At 38.9% G+C, this 15655-nt stretch overlaps 1 protein-coding gene across 3 annotated transcripts in view; it reads left to right on the forward strand.

Moving 5' to 3' along the window:
• Positions 1-6: 6 nt before the first annotated feature.
• Positions 7-15655, forward strand: part of LARP4B (La ribonucleoprotein domain family member 4B) — a 56585-nt gene continuing 40936 nt past the window's right edge. The window contains exon 1 of one of the 3 annotated variants that reach the window (XM_018075470.2): positions 7-87. The gene's annotated coding sequence lies outside the window, so the exon portion shown is untranslated. Of the gene's footprint in view, positions 130-15655 lie in introns of all 3 variants that reach the window. The other 2 variants (XM_018075471.2, XM_029961712.1) reach the window with 2 other exon arrangements.

Here is a 15655-nt window from a genome sequence, read left to right on the forward strand (position 1 = left end):
GGGACCCCCCGGAGCAGCCCCCGGCCCATCGCTCCGGGCAGCGCCGACTTCCCACATGAACGTCTTCCCGAGCTGTGTCCCGAGCAGGTGAACTGCTCAACACCTGCCAGAGCAGGCGCCGCGCAGACGGTGTGTTGCCCCCAGGATTGTGGTGGTGGTGTTGTTGGCCCTTCGGTAGCTGCTTCGTCCCAGTTGTTTTCACTCTCAGTTTCAGTTTTTGCAGGTGCTCAGAACTAGCACTTAGTAGCTCTGTCCGCAGTTTAAACAGATGTGCACTTGCCAGACAGTGTTTGTTGTGTGAGATTCCTGTGTGGCAGATAAGTATAGTTATTTTTATTCTGCAGGTGAGGGAATTGAGGCAGAGTGGTTAAGACTTGCCTGTGGCCACAGAGAGAGAGCTGGGTTCAAAACCACTGTTTAAACTTGAGTCACAGTTGGGGTAAAACCATGGGAATTCTGGCTTCCGATTCTGTGTCTTGTTGCTGGCCTACTTTTGTTGGCCTCTGTGTGAATCCTTAGTAAAACTGGAGAAGGGATGTTCCTTAAGTAGTGCCTTAGGGATTGCTATTGAAAGGTCTGTTGTGTGGTTTAAGTTTCGTGTCCAACTTATCTGGTTTTTACAGTTTGGATAAATTCTCAAAGGTCAAAGAATGTTGTATTCCTATTTGGTTTTTAACTCGCTGGGATTTCACAACTCTTGGGTTTTGATTCTGGCCTGGTAACTGTTTTTATCAGTTGAACTTTCACTTCTCCCTGCTGACTTGTAAGCATTTCTTCAAATTAATTCTTGAGATATGAAGTTAATCAGCTTAATCACTGTAGTTATTACAACAACAGTGATATTTTCTATTTTTTTTAATTTTTTTTTTGTGGGATGTGAAAGGAAGGTGAAAACTAGGGGGAGGCCTGATAAAACACATCTAGAAAAAGGTATGTTTTATATATAATGTCTATAGAAAATTTCATTCTTCCAGATGTATTGTCATTTACCTGCATATACTACTTATATGGAAACCACAATTATTTTTATGTTTAATTAGTCTTATATTTTGGGGGGAAAATAATTCTTATGGGAACTGAAGTAAAAGTTTTGCTTAAATGAATGAAGAGAAAACATTTGACCTCTTGAATGTTCCTTAATAATATATGTGTTTGTGGTATGTAGTCAAGTCCTTAAGCACACACAGTGTTCTGAGCTAGATTGAATTGTTTATCTTGTAATTTTTTCTGTATTTTTTTTAAAGTGTTTAAACACAAACACCTGAAGGGAATAAAGGTGTCAGCACAAGTGCGTGCTGCCTTGGTTGCTTTTTGTGGCTAGTGCAAATATACACATCAAAAGGTAGCAATGACTGATATGTAGATATTATATATATTGCTTAGATATGTGGCTGGAACTTAAATCTGCTTCACTACAGAGCCAAGTCAGAGGATCTGGAAGTGGAGGCAGTTGTGGGGGCTTTGGGATTTTGTTGGGGTTTTTTGTTTCTTTGAGACATGCAGTAACCATGTAGGCAGTTTCTAGCGATGATGTCTTATTCGATTAGAGTGAAATGAACTACTTGGTTTATTTGCTAAAATGCAAAGTAAATACAGTCAGGCTTGTCTAATCTACATGTTCCGTGGAGATCTGTTGCTGCGTCTCTTATTAAGTCTCGTATCTCATAGTGGCTTTGGCTTTAAATCAGTTGAGAGCTTAATTGGCATGGTAATATAAACTCTTTGTTAAATATTTATTACATTACCTCACAAAATGCACATGCTAGACACGGAAAAGGCATGTTTCTGACCATAATGCGTGACAAATATAACGTGACAGCTGAAAGGTAGCAAAAAAGGAGTTATAAAAAACCAAAGTAATTAGTGTAGATGTTTTCCATCAGTTTGATTTTTTGTAAACTAGGTGGCTTTTAGGACCTTCAGCGCCATTAATGTTTAATTCCACGGTGTCTGTATATATTCATCAGGCATTCACATTCTCGTAAATTAACAGGTGAGGTACACAAATAAGCACACAGAGCACTTGACTTACCTTTTCTAGAACCTGTGTTGGAAGGAGCAGGTTTTCCAAAGGCTGCGGCCTTATCGATCTTGAAGGAGAAGAGCACTCTTGCCTTGGAGGGGTGAAGGTGGCTGCAGAGGCACCTCACAAATGCAGTGGCAGGAAGGCTATTGCTGGCAGAGAGAAAAAGGCAAAGAGACCTGATGAAGAAAAGCAAAGAAAAGTATTTTCAAGTCTGGAGAATGTTAAGCTTTGGGAGTGTGATTTCTGTGTCTGTGCATGTACATGCACATGTGAGGAACTGTTAGATGACGTAAGGTGTTGAAAAAAATGTGGTTTGTAGACTGTTCTGTTCCTTTAAGCATTTACTCGCAAAATGACATTTTTAGACAACAAATTTGTGTAACTCTTAGACATAACTGTAGAATATAATCTCAGGCTACATTTTTTCCTGTGTGTAATCAGTGATATTCAACTAACAGGAGTAGTGGAAGTCTCACATATCTGTATTCAGAATGGACACACAGGTATGAGTAGGAAAGAAAGGATGTTACAAAACAGGACCGTTGTAAGGAAGAAAGTTAACCCTTCTCCTGCAGTTTTGAAAGAGGCAATGATATGTGGAGAGCTGTGTAGAAGATGGGAGTAAAAGCTACTCTTGTAGTAAAGGCCTCAGAAAGGTATATGAGCAGTGTTGTTACTAAAGCAAGGCATACACATGCTGAAATTAATACTGTCATTTTAGTCCATATAAAAAAAGATCTAAAAGGGTGGGTTTCACTACAGAAGCCAGTCATTAAATTAGGGAGGGAAAAGTGATGTAAAACTTAAACTTTGGAACAGTGCTAGTTTTATGTGATCCCTCAGAAAAGAGAAGACACACGTGTACTCAACTTCTTCCCCCTGAACTGGTAATGTGCTTTATCAAAGGTACCAGTTACAACATTTTCAAACTAATGTGTTGGGAAAGCTCTGTTTTCTTTTGCTGTGTGTTAATTCCTTTGTGCTAGACTCAAGGCAAGCTAGTGTTATAACAGTCAAACATAAAAATAGAGTAACTGAATATAAAATTCAGTGATATTTCACCTGCTCAACAAAAATATTTTTGGTTCTGTATAATATTTTTGGTTCTGGATAATTGAAGAAGACCCATTGCTACTCCAGCAACCTGTTTCTTTCTCTTTAAGGATATGCTGACTTTGGCTCATGATAACATTGTGTCTAAAACCAGTAAGTTTGATGAACTTGTTAGAAACAAAGTAGAAGTCAATTTCTGTTCCACCCATTCATTTAAATTAACCTACTCAAATTCCACAAAGTAGTGCAAGATAGAAACATACTCTGTTAATTGGTCGCTAACTGATATTTCATAAGTTTCGGTGATGTGATGGAACAAAGGATTTATAGAATCACTGGTCTTTCACACTTATGTGTGTTACATACCCTTTCCAAAGGAGGGTGCCTCCCCATTCAGAAGCAGACACTACGGAGTAATACCTACAGACAACAAAGGTACTTTGGAGTACTTAAATTAGGTGTGACTGTAATACAGCGTAATTGTGCGATTAGGAGAGCCATGACAGTGTTCATTCTGTGATGTGTGCTGCTGCAGGTATTTTGTGTCTGGGTATGTGTTTCAGGAACGGCAATTAACTCCAAAATTGGAAGTCTGACGGGGGTTACTAATATGTGGCTCTCTGCTTGGCCTGGAACAGGGAATTGGGGAAATGCTGTTTTGACGCCCTGATGAATCACCAATTTTTTTGAGTCTTAATCTTTTTGAACGCTCTCGTTTACCATGGAGGGCTTGGCTATGCATATTCTGGATCCTGTCAGTCCAGCTTCTTAATGGGTAGTTCAGTGATGTAATACAAAAGGAATCAGTCGCTCATAAGCTGAATGGATTGCCACCTCTGCACTTCCAGCAGCTCTGTTGTTGTTCACACAAGGCTGTTGGCATGTAAGGAGCTGGTGTCCCGGAGAGTATATCCTACAGTAAAGGTTTATTCTGGATTGCCTTTGTGGCCATGTAGCGTTCACAGATGTCTAAAGTTCAGTGTACCTGTATTTCAGACAGCTATGCACAACTTTTAGTTCTGGACTGTTGCACATAGAAACATAGATGCCTCTAGAAATGTGTAGAAATCTCCCTGCCATGGTAGCTTATGATGAATTAGACACAGAATTGCTTTACCTGTTATGAACTCCTTTCTAAAATGCCAGTATCACTTCCATTGTTGAAAACAACAAACACTGACAATTACACTTTTGAAAATTACACCTTCAGATGCTATCAGTAGTTCACATGGGACATGTTCAGGAATATACTGAGTCTTCAGTGTAGTTGTAGAACATAGAGTTGTTTTATCTAAAGCTTGTGCTGGGCTTTTTGCAAGTCTAAATACCATATTACCTAATTTTGCTTTTAGATTTCTTGTTTCTTGCACAAGTATCTGAACAGTATTTTCCCTTTGGAAGGGTTAATTCTCCCTCAGCTTCATATTGGTCTTCCCTGCTGTCTTCTGGAAATAAGCAACAATGGTGAATGTTAAAACTTCATTGATGGTATTCATAAGGCAGACTTCCATCTGTCTTGCTAGTGGAGTTGCAAACTTGCTTAAAACATTGTAGATTTCTGTTACTCTGTTAAAGTGTTTATTCATGTTTCTGGGCAAGCCTAATGTTCTGCAATCTATTTTCAAGTATTTTATAGTTACAGAATGCCAGTGATCTGACAGGGAAACTTGAAAAAAAAATTAGTTAAATAGTAACTGTGCTGAGGGAAAAAAATTAATTGTTTGATAAATTTCAGTTGGCAGAAACGTAACGAAGTGCTTGAGAAGCTTTACAGTGATGTCTCTTGGCAGCTTTATGATTTTGTTTTCGGTCAGTGCTGGTATCCATATGCGTATTTTCACAGGTTGTGATGCTGTTGCAGGTTGCTCCACAACAGAGTCTGACTGACTGTTGTTCAAACAAGGAACTGATGAATCAACAGGCCAATGTCCAAAGTAGCTTGCTTTTCCATACCCTGGTGCTGAGGGCTTATGCTCAAATGTTTGGATGTATCCTCCCGGTTTCTGATTCTTGTTCTAGGAATTAAAAGTAGAGCAAAAGTGAAGAATGCAGTGGGGCATGGTTACTCTAAGTGCTGAGCTACCTATATGTGTAGAATTTGCAGTCTTATCTCTGTTTCATTCCCATTCAGACAGATAGGGACAGAAAAGGGTCAACATGTTTGAAGCAGCAAGGCAAACAATTTGGGCAAAATATCATTGTCTACATTGGCGTGTCTCCAGGATCTTGGATTTGTGTCCCTGCTCCTGTTTAAAAGCTTCTTGTCTAATTCTTCATAATAAATGTCTCAAAGATTTGTATTGTAAAGAAGGGAAGGGACCCTTTCTAATGAACATGTGTTGCAGCATAGTTTATAAACTATTTTTTTATGATTAAAATTTTCTTAGTTAACATTGTGTATTTTAGCGACCTGAATTCAAGGAATCAGTAGAGTTTTTAGGAGGGTCTGTGCCCAGCTATTTTGACTTGCAGGGAAGAATTATTGACATTCAATCCAAGTAAAATAGTGGAACAGTCCATCCTTTAACAGTGAGTCAAAACCTGAATTACCAGTAGTTTTGATTACAGTGATACTCTTAAGAAGGTGGGGTGCTCTTACTGTGAACAAATGTGCACCCAGTAGGTGATAGTCTTTCATACAGTGTTTTAAAACTAAGCAAGAGTTGCTTCTGGTTTTTCTGAAGCTTGTAAGGGAGGATGGTGGCCTTTTTTGAAAGAGGAAGTGATACTAAAATGACTGGATTATTTAGGTTAAATTTTATTTTTGGCAAAGAGGTTAATGAAATAATTGTTGGCAAAAACATTAGCTTCCTTTTCTTATACAAAACCTTAAAGTTAAATGATGCTTCTTCTGTAAGTAGTTTCATTTCACCTTAGATTTGGTCCTGAACATGTTTCAAAACATAAAACTAACATATTTTAGGTAAATGGAATACTTTTCAAGTCATCTGAAAAAAAACTAATCCCCAGAGCCTGAGGGGGGTTCATCCTAGGCTGTTTTGCAGAACAACTGTTTGTTGAAATAGTCTTTGCATAGTCAAGGGTTGTTGTATACATTCATGATGGAAGAAAACTTGTCACTGTACCTTTTTGTTTATCACTGGTATCATCTTATTTGCTTATTTATAGGCCTCTCACCTGGACTTTATGTAGGTGTAGATCTTTCTCTCCTCTCAGGCCTGTTGTGACCAAAGATACATTCTAGGAGAACTGTAAGGGCTGTCCCACTGGTTTGCATCAAATCTTTTCCACAATTCCAGTTCTGTGTGCATTTGAATTTGAGACCCTTGGTGTAAGATTTCTGCTTCCCTGAATTAGGCATTTATTGTGTGGTCTGAGAACGTCATGATAAACAACTTGGCAAATTGGCTTTGAAGCTATGTGTGTGTCTTAAACAATAATTCAAAGTACTAAAATATGAAGTGTCCTAGAAGTTCCTAGTGCGGCTTTTGACCTCCTCTTGCTTAAGCACAGCACTGATTGCAGGCTTGAAACATGGAAGCCAATAGCAATATTCTAAGATAAGACTTATTAAGACCTGTTAAAGAACATCAGACTTCTAATCTCACTCTTGCAACTGCACTAAATGTTAACCTTATAGCTTTAGCGATGTTTTTAATCTTGTATTTCATCATGAAATACTGCATCCTCTTTTGCCAACTTCAGAATTTTTCTGAAGAAGATGCTATTCATAAGATCCAGCCCAACAGAGCTGGGTTAGTTTCCTTTATCTTTGCCTTGAGTCACAGGCAGCATTGTGAGAGTGCATCAGCCACTCTCTGGTTCGCAGTGAAGTATGCGGAAAACTTCGAGCTGGTGTTGGTAAATCGTGAGGAGGAACCTTCAGTAATTGAAACAAGGAAGTTTGTTGTTCCCAGCATTGCTAAACTGACACTCTTCATGCACAACATTTAACTTGTTCCCTTTAAGCAAGTCCTAAACCTCCTCTGTCATGTGTTATATCATTTGAAGGTTTTATGTTTCTTTGAAGAGTTGGGAAAGTTCAAACAGACCATCAGTTGCTGCATCTTAGCTTCAAAAACTGAAGCAGCTAGTAAAATACTGTAGAACTTGCAGTCGTTTTGTTAAATAAACAGAATTTATGAAATGGCAGGTCCCCTTAGAGCAAGCCTGTCATGCTCAGATGCTGGTGAGTACATTATCCAACAAAGTTCATATCTTTTCTAGTTTTCACTCCAAATCAGGAATCAGTTTCAGTCTCAGAATGAAAACTGTCTCTCCTGGTGAAAGTGCAACAGTTCCTGTAAACTTCACTGACCTGTGGGGGCTCTTAGCATGCTTAATCGTAGCTTCCTTCAGCAGAGGAATAGGAAGATTAATCTCTGACTTCCCTTCCATAGCTACTTTAAAGAAAAGCAAATGCCAAAAAAAAAAAAAAAATCCCAAACCCTTGGTTTGAGAGCAAGCCAGTTATGTGGGGAAGGAAGAGAAACAAGGAAAATATATTATTATGCAAGATATTATCTTTGCATAGTAATTCCTCATATGTGCATGAGTTCAGAGAGGGTATGATAGGATAAGACAGACTTGATGACCAGAGTGCCAAAGTAAATTCACTTGCAGGAAAGAGAGTGTATTTCAAAATGAAAAACTACAGGTCACAGGAAAAAATATTGGAGAAGTCTTTCATGTGGCTTTTTCTGATAGCCATGTTAATCTCTTCGTGTAGTGTCTTGGTTGGCTATGGGAAAAAACAATATAGACCTATTTTAAATAAATCAGAGTTCAAGAGTTTAAGTTACCATGTAGTGTTCTGTAAATGCCTATTTAAAAATAGTACTAGTATAGAAGTGGGCAATATTTTGTGAAATCCATAGTCATTAGTGCTAACAGGTATTTACTGCTGCCCTGTCCACTCCAGGGCAAGCTTGAATTTTCTTTCCAATTGAATTTACTGTTTCTAATCAATTGTCTTGCTCTTCTGAATTTTATGTGTATGGAAGTGTTGTGCAGTTTTTAACTCGTCACGTTAGTGCAAACAAGCAACGTGGATGATGATAGTTGATGATTTAGGTGAGGTTTTGTATTTGATGGTGCTAAAGTTTAAAAACAGATTTTTATGGCACTTTCCATCATTTTGCATTTAACGTTTGCATTAAGTGACAAAATTAATTTCTGCATCAGTGACCAATTTTTGATATTAAATATTGGTATTACTTTAAATGCCTGGAATAGTGTCCCAGCTAATTAGTTGGCATAAAGTTTTTTGAAGTTATTGCAAAGCCTTGACTTTCAGAGAAATGCAATTAGCCTATCAAGGATCACCTCAAAGCATCTAGAGTTAATATTTGTGTAGAAGGTAAACAATTTTAGCAGTTAAAATTATGTATATTAGTAAAAATACCAACACTTTTCTTTGCATTACCTCAGCTGTGACTTGTGTTTGCAGACCAGAATCACAGCACACTGGACACCACAAGCACAGGCTGGAGCCTCGTAGCTTAGGCAAGTGTAACACGTAAATGGAGGTGAATGGGAGTGTTACAAGAAATTAATGTGAGCAGTGGGTTGGTATGATATATGATGCCTGTGCTGTGATGAGAACCTCATCAGTTTTGAAAATGTATTAATTAAAAAAAAATCTTGCAGAAGGAGGGAGCTTCCATCCAATTCTGCAGTTTCTCTTAACCCATGTTAGGCATGTATCTGAGGGGTCTTTATGTACTGAGCCATTATTTAGGTTGGCTGGTTTTGGATGATTGTATGAAAAGTTAGTCTGCCTCTATAGTTATCCTCATTTAACAAATGTATTCTGTACTGTACAGTTCAGAAGCAGAGACAGATGTGAAATGCAGTGCAGAGCGTGGGGTCCAGCTCCAAGTTTGTCCTTCTGTAGGTGGTTTAAAGCATTGTTGCCCTGTGTTTAGGCTTAGTTTTCTGATTATTTCAGTGCAGTGGTTTGCATTGAGCTGTCCTTTCACTCTTTAATTCAGTACAGGTGGTCTGCTGGGGTTTCCCTTGTGAAAGTCCTGCAGATATGTTACTGTCGTCTTCGCATTCCCCCCTTTTTTGTATTGTAGGAACTACATGTGATGCTTTGTAGGCAAGAGCAAAAGCAGCAGCAGTGGCAGAGTGGTGTGAACTTGAGTTGTTAAGTTCCATTCAGAGCTGCAGTACTGGGTTTGCAGTGCTCTGCTGCTGCTGGTTTCCTAGAGAACAGGACAGAAGGATTAATGACATCAGATGTTCAACTTGGATCCTCTCTCCTCTACTTCTCCTGGTCCCAGTAGTAAAGTGCATGTGCAAGCAACTGCTGTGTAGTTCTCTGTTTAGCTGTAGAAAGAGTTCAAATTTATTCAAATTCTGTTCTTGCTGGTCTTGTTTTCTGTCCTGGAAAAGTGAAAAGTGACACCAGAGCTGAGAGATAGGGTGGGAGTCAAATGCTCACGAACATAACAGAGGGCAAGCGGTGGCGTATTTTAGTGGAAAATCATTATACTTTGAGGTACTTACCTAATGTACTTGAGTAGCAAATTCCTGTTCTCTTTCCTGAGAAAGATAAAAGACCTTTTCCCTTCAATGTGAGATGTTTTCTGCTTTTTGTAGGCCTTGGTAATGAATGTAGAATGTATGATTCTACATTCAACTTTTCAAGAGAGAATGGGGTTTTGGAGAATTATGATCACAGATGCTTTATATTAAGGTAGCATCCCACCTTTCCTTTCAGAATGGTCATGGTTTGGCTGAGCTGCTAACAACTTAACTGTCACTTGAGGAGTTGCTCAGAAAATGTACAAATGGGAGAATTGAGAGATTTATTTTAATTAACAGTGTGGTATTTTTTGAAGACATCATCTGATAAATATCTTATCTGACACAATAGTTATAATAGAAATTAAATATGCATCTTTATAACCTGCAGGGTGTGTGCTGTTAGTCCACTTACAGTGAGGTAAACAAGCTTGTGGCTTTGTGATGGATGTGCTACATGAAGCAACTCCTGTTAATTAATGAGTGGGTTTCTTAGTGTTATGTGCTTCAGCCTGCAGTCAGGAGAGTGCTGCTTAAGACTTGAAAACTGAGAACAAGCCATAAGCAAACTGAAAACTGCTCATGACACAATCACACTTGTCTTAAAGGCACATGACACTTATCCAGCATAAAAATTTCTTTCCAGTGGTTTATTCCTGCTTGGTAGGCACTCCTAGTGTTTTTAAATGGTAAGATTTTTGTTAGGTTTTATACTACTAAACATCTAGTGCATTGCATTACTGAGGAGGATATGATCTGGTCCGTCTCTGGAGCTATGTTTGAGTGCACGTCAGATAATAACTGCACGTAAAACTTCTCTGTGTGCAGTAGGACTGCAGAAATTCCGAGAGACCTTTCAGTGTAGTGAAATGATTTCCTTTCATTTTAAGTATATATATTTAAAATACAGTGCATAAAAGGCTAGACATAAAAATGATAATCACAATTGTTTGTTGGTAGAGGTCATCCTGTTATCTTCCTGTTGTTTGGGATTAGGTGAGTGAATAAGACTGTAATTTTACCCTCTTCCCGTTTTTCTTGCTCTTGACTGAGTTTTTCGTATACCCTGTACAGAGTCCTTATCATTTACCACTATCAGGTTTCTTTGGTATTTTATCACCTTTGTTTAGTAACTTATTGCTTGGCATCTTTTGGACAGCTAATTACTGTAATGATCTGTGTTTCTAGACTTGCAGACTAATCAGTTCTGGCATACTGTTCATTGCACGGGTTTGTGTGGGTTAGAAAGCTCATCAGTAAATGATGGGAGTTGTGAATTGCTTGTGAAGCCTCACACAGAAATGTTTCAGAGCTATTTAAATAAGGAAATGTAGCATTCCCTTTAAATAACAAGGTTTGCCATTTCTCTTGAAATCTCAGCCTTTCTTAGAGGAGAGACTGCATTTTAAGGGATAATTAATAGAATTGCAGAACAGTTTTGGAGGCTATCAACCTTATAAAACAACAGAAGTTTTTTGTTCTTTGTTTGTTTTTTTTTTTTTAAAGCAACTTGTGAAGTAGATGCAGCAGCTCCAAATGATTTGAGCTCATGTTTTCTGTTGCAGAATGTTAAAGAAATACAGCATTAAAGTTTAGGTTCTTGTGACACTATTTCTTGCTAACGCTCAGTTACCTTGTGGATTTTAAAATGCCTTGGGTCTGCCAAGTGTCCTGTTGTGGGTTTGGCCCCAGTGCTTATGTCCATGTTCCTCTTTGAGAACTCAGAAGTTGCGATGTTCTGGGGGTGCCTGGGAGTAAGTAATTTTCTTGGCAGGAAGGAAAACTGAAACAACTCAGATGGTACTTTTCTCGGGTTTTTTGGAGTCTGACTTTCCAGCCGCTCTGCTGGCACGTACACTGGATGCATGTACATTTTGAAACCTCCATCTGACAGACTTGTATAAATGTCTAGGTCTAAATACTAAGCTCCAGAGGTGAATTTTCAACTTCTTCCACAACTGTTTAGCTAATTAACAGTTAAACAAATTGAGAGCCTTGTGATGGTTTCTAATAGTAGTGCATTCATGACTTCTGTAGACACATGCTGTGACTAAATGTTTATGTCATGTCAGCTTTTTAATTGCTGTTGTGTAGTACAGAGTTTACAACTGATGTAGGGACAGTGATGATTGCAGAGATCGCCATGAGCAGATATGCTTTTGGGGTTGTTGGATTTCTCATTTGCAGCTATTTTATCCACTGTGGTAATGGAACTGCTTTGCAGTATATTTTATTTTCAATACTGCCATCCTTTGAAAGATAGATTGTCTCATCTGCTCTTCAAAGAAACTGATTTCCTGCTTTGAAAGGAAAGATGGAAACCCGTGAGTTCTGTCACAGGCTTTCTCTGTGAGCATGATACAGCTTGGTAAGGTTATTCATCTACAGAATGGTAACATGTGCCCCGTGCAGCAGGATGATCTTCAACTCTTATATTAACAGCCAAAATATTTTTTTGAAAGTATTCTGAAACAACTACCTGGTGAAAATTGAAAATTTGTATCACTGTTCATAACACTAAGAGGGAAACTTGCAGCCTTTGAGGATTAGGTTTTGTCAGTTTGTCTTGATGATGTTCTGTAACCATATAGATAAAATATCCCATATCTGAGTTGGCAGCTTTACCTGGACCGAGAACATGATTAACTCTTGACATAGTACATATACTTTGGGTATTCAGAACCCTGGTGAAACTAATAAAGAAAAAGTAACCTTTGTTTAAAGAGAAGCTGATGTATTAAATGTGTAGCATACTTTTTGAAGAGGCATCTCTTATTTCTCCTACAAACTATGTGATGTCTTCCACAGGTGCTACAACTCTTTTCAGAGCTGAGATCAGTGGTGGCTCTGATCATTTCTGCTGTGGTGTCACGATCCTCGTGGTACATATGTGTGTGATAGGTGGTGGGAAAGTATGTTATCTTTCACAACAGAAAGAGGATTTCTGGCCTGCAACTAGAAGCTTGTTATGAGGCTTAAGTTAAGCAGTTCACCTCTGTTTGGAAAACATCTTAGGCTTTCTCATGTTACTGGAAGTGTATTTCTGTATTAGCCTTGTGAAAAGTTTATCTTAGTCTGTATTTGAAGTTTCTAAAATGTTTGCTAGGAAGAGTTCTGCACAAAGCCAAACTCAAATCTATTTTTGTTTGTGCTTGCTGGAAGAGCAGTGAAAAGTTCTTTTATTCCAGTGAGCTTTTTTGTTTTATGATGTTGCTGTTTGCAGGGTGAAAGTTAGTTGTCAGCACTTGCATTTGTAAATCTCTTTTTAAGGGCTGATTACTCTGGACTGAAAGTTGGCAGGCAAGATCTCAGCCCTAGAGCATTGTTTGGGGTTTTGCATGTTTTTAAATAACAGATCTATCTGACTGATTTGATTGAGAGAGCACATGTTGCTACTCATACTCTAGTAACTCTAGACAGTGAAACAGGTTGCATAAAAGCACCTTTTGGATGTGAATTATAAAAATTAGAGATGACTGCTAATAAAAGCAGGAGTATCAGGGGCTACACTTCAGGGAGGTTTTGGGAGGTTGGCAGGGGCAGCAGTGGTTTTGTTTGCTCTGTAACAATCAAGTAGATGTCTTTTCCAAACTGTTTGCAAGGTTGTGGTGCATGTGGATGCAGTGTGTGTATAAATACCTTCAGACAGTTGAACATTAACTCTGCCAGTACTATAAGATACCTAAACCTGCACTAAAATGCAGTGTAAAGGTTAGCCTGATACTGGCACCACACTTACACACACATGTGGCTTTTGGATGAGAGCAGTCCCAGCTCTGCTTGGCTTGGCACCCAGACAAGAGTGATCATGTGGTTGTGTGCACTTATCTGTACAGTCATCCTGTGAGCTATTGCTGGTTTGTATCTGGTATCTTCTGAAATTATGGAATTCTTATAACAAGACAGTTTTGAAAATATTTGCTAGTAAAGAAGAATGATGTCAACTTTAAAAAACCCCAAAACCCCACACAAACAAAAAACCAACAACAAAAAAACCTCACAAAACCCACAACGCAAACCTCACATCATTTTATTTGTGAAGGTGGTTGTGGATGTTGCAGACTGAAATCACTAGGCTGAAATACCTGTGTTGCTCAGCCAGGTGGTCTCAGTCTCACCTGAGAATGTTCTGGTAACTCCTCAGATTAACCACTACTGACCAGGTGTCCACAGGGATGGACAGTTCTGTATGAGGGAAGGCTGACTGCCCCCATTGCCCTCAAACTAAGGAGAAAACAACTGTATTAAGGTGCTCTTCCCCTTCCTGTTGCAATTACCAGTCTAGTAGATTGAGCACTGTATTACAGTTTTGGGGACAGCAAGAACTTCATTGTTGAATGTTATGCAATTTCTAAAGAAACATGTTTTTACCATGTATTTTAACCTTCTATGTTTTGCTTACTTACAAAGCAGGTTCAAACTGCTTTTGATAAATAAAATAAAATCTATGCAGTTCCTCTTGGATTAGGTAGTTGTCAAAATAAGTATTTGAATGTCTCTAGATATGTCGAGAGTAGACTTACTCTCACATTGCTGAACTTGACTCATTAATCTGCAATGACCAAATGGCAAACCAGCAGGAAGCATAATGATTTATTAAGTGCCTTTACAGACTTGAAATTATTACAAATGTATAAAAGTATAAAATATATAATTTACAAAATTATAACTAGTTGCTTCTAAATCAGTTCTAAATGCAGTCCATTCTGTAGACTGTGTGTGGACATAATTTGTTGAAGACAGATATTTTTGTGAAACTGCTAACTATAGAGTAGAAATACTGTTTAACAGCTTATTTAAGAGATTGTGTGTCTCTGAAGGTTTTTCTTGTGGGTTTTTCTTATTTTAATAACTTGCATTAATGGGCCTGTGGGAACTTAATGAAGTTCAGCAAAACCCAGCACAAGGTCCTGCACCTGGGTTGAGGCAACTTCCAGTATCACCACAGGCTGGGGGATGAAGGGATTGAGAGCAGCCCTGCTGAGAAGGACTGGGGGTGCTCAGGGGTGAGAGGCTGGACATGACTCAGCAGTGTGCACTGGTAGCACAGAGAGTTGCTGTATCTTGGGCTGCATGCCCAACAGTGTGGCCAGCAGGTCCAGGGAGGGGATTCTGCCCCTCTGCTCCACTCTGGTGAGATCCCACCTGGAGTGCTGCTTCCAGCTCTGGGATCCTTAGCCCAGGAAGGACATAGACCTTGAGATGAGTCCAGAGGAGGCCACGAAGATGGTTAGAGGGATTGAACGTCTTTCCTATGAGGAAAGGCTGAGAGCATTGGAGTTGTTCAGCTTGGAAAGAGAAGGTTCCAGGGAGAGCTCAATGCGGCCTTCTGGTACTTGAATGGGGCTTTTTACCAGGGCATGTAGTGGTAGGACAAGGGGTAATGGTTTTAAACTGAAGGAGGGTTGATTCAGATTAGATATAAGGAAGAGGGTTTTTACACTGAGGATTGCCCAGAGAGGTGGTGGTTGCCTCATCCCTGGAAACATTCAAATTCAGGTTGGATGGGGCTCTGAGGAACAATCTAGTTGAAGATGTCTCTGCTCATTGCAGAGGAATTGAACTAGATGAACTTTAGAAGGTCCCTTCCAGTTAAAAAGCTATTCTGTGATTCTACGAAAGAAAAAATTGCCGTCTGATTCTGATAGCTCGGTGTTCTGCTGTAGGTAGTGCTATCTCTATCCCTAACGGGTTTGCCAACTTGCATTTTTCTCTTGAATGTCTCCTACTTATTGCAGCAACATGTATTTATGCAAAGATATGGTTTATCAGTCAGCAGTTCAGTGTATCTGTTAAAGCCATGGGCAAGTTAACTCTTCGGCCTATGATAATTTTTATTGCTGCATTGAAATGCCCCATTTAACTTGCTCACTAATTTGGCTATTAGACTAGCATCAAAAGAGGATAAACTCTTCCAAACCATCAATCCTTATCTGTAGTTTCTAGAACTACTGGCTATTGATTGTGGTTTGTGTAAATAAGCTTTTATATGAAGATATATATCAATACGTGAAAAGCATGCTAAAACATATCCTGTGAAGAGCCTTTAATATTCCATGATTTTTATTGTTTCTCTCTCTGAAG

This window comes from Manacus vitellinus, unplaced genomic scaffold, assembly GCF_001715985.3.
Source record: "Manacus vitellinus isolate BGI_N305 unplaced genomic scaffold, ASM171598v3 scaffold_3_pilon, whole genome shotgun sequence".
Lineage (NCBI taxonomy): Eukaryota > Metazoa > Chordata > Aves > Passeriformes > Pipridae > Manacus > Manacus vitellinus.